This window comes from Chionomys nivalis, chromosome 11 (assembly GCF_950005125.1).
Source record: "Chionomys nivalis chromosome 11, mChiNiv1.1, whole genome shotgun sequence".
In the NCBI taxonomy this organism is placed as follows: Eukaryota; Metazoa; Chordata; class Mammalia; order Rodentia; family Cricetidae; genus Chionomys; species Chionomys nivalis.
Genome location: NC_080096.1, coordinates 52,577,501 through 52,579,408, shown reverse-complemented (window position 1 = coordinate 52,579,408; position 1,908 = coordinate 52,577,501).

The following is a 1,908-nucleotide window of genomic DNA, read 5'->3' as shown; positions in this document are numbered from 1 at the left end:
AGAGAAAAGGGACAATCCCTTAATATTTACTTCTCTTCATTCACTTGTAACTTGTTCAAGTACAGGAGCACAAGGAACTGAACTGAACTTTAAGGCAAGAAGCGAAAACGTAGGCCAAATCTCTTTCAGGCCAAGTATGACAGTCACTCAGTTGCTTAAGTGGATTTTGTGCCCCTGTCTCCATAGAGAAATTCTGCTCAGCATTGATCCTATTTATCGAAGGATGGTATACATATTATATTCCATTTGAATTTGTTTATTCACTGATAAGAATAGTTATTATTAAAATAGGTATCTCAGTTCTAGTGATGTAGAATATAGAACACTGGCACAAAATGAGAAAAAAAACTAATTAGAAAGAACAACAGTTTATCTATTTCTTTTGAATTAAAGGAAAATTCTCAACATCAGCATCTAAGATTGTTGGCTAAGTTTTACTTTTCCCAAAGCAAAATAAGAGAGCAATGATTTAGGAAATCTATCCATGCTGTCATGGTTTCGGTAGATTTTGCTCCTTCTACTTGAAAAATTCTGTAACCAATTTATATCTAGTACTTCAAATATCCAATAAGGATTCCATTGTGACTGACTAAAACTTCATTGATTTTCCACAAGTTGTATGCCCATAGCATTTTTGTGCATACATCTATAGTCTTACTGTAGGAAAAGTGACTGCATCAAATTTTAAATTTTTGTTTTTTCTACTTGATGCTCATTTCTTTGCTAAAAGAACAGTGACATATTTTTCTTTATACCAGTATATGTTTGTTAAATAAATTATAGAAATAGCAAAAATAACTAAATTACATGTATCACTCACTTTATTTTGTGAATATTACTATGTTTATGACACTCTCATAAGGTATATACAATTATTTAGTTCATGAAAGTTTCAAGAACCTGAGGCCCCAATAAAATTTTATTTCATTTTATTTAAATTTTTATTTTATCTAAAATAATACAATTGATATATAGTTACATAACCATAATAATTATTTTAAAAGTTAAAAGTATAATAAACAAGTTATTTTTATTTTTTTATGTGTGTGAGTATGTGCACATGTGTGTGCCGGTACCTGTGCAACCAGAAGACAGCATCTAGTTCTTTGAAAGAGTAGCTTCAGGCACTTAAGAGTTGTGTGGCATGGGTACTGGGAGCTAGAAACCAGCCCTCTTCAACATCAGCAAGGGCTTTGAATTGCTGAGCCATCTCTCCACTAAAATTGTCATTTTAAAAGCAGATGAAAATGAGATGCTATGGAAGTGGACACGCTGAGGAAGAACAGAGATCATATTCCAGCAAACAAGCTCCAGGCAGGACCAATGAACCTCACTGCTCATTTCAGCAGAAAGATCTTTTTTTTTAGGGAATTGGTTATACTGGTGTCAAAAAACCAAAAGCGTAATGGAAACCGGACAAATCCAGACACAACAACTGCCGAAAATGGATTTTATCTACATTACCTGGAAAATAGATAGGAAACAGGAGGTCGACAAAATTATAAAAGGAAATCCTGCTTGTATATCTGGGCACAGATATTACCTGCCTGTTCCCTGCTGCTTCTGAAGCAGCATCTCGGGGCAGCACTGGTCCTGAAAGAGCCTGAAGCTGTCTTTAACCAGCTGAGCATTTCTCCTGAGTGTACAAAAAAGGAAAAGGAGATGGAGGACGATCTTCCTGACCTCCTTCTATCTTTCTGTTTCCCTCTAATTTGTTTTATTGACCATGTGAATAGAAGCCATTTGTCAAGGAAGGGCTGAGAAGTGTGTGAGCAGAGTCCAGGGAGCACAAAGAAGAGCTTAGAAGTTCACGTTTGGATTTAAGACACGGAGAAAAATATATGCCCAGTTTTACAAGGGATATAAAACTTTTAACAGAATTTAAGTTAAAAAAAAACACAAACACAA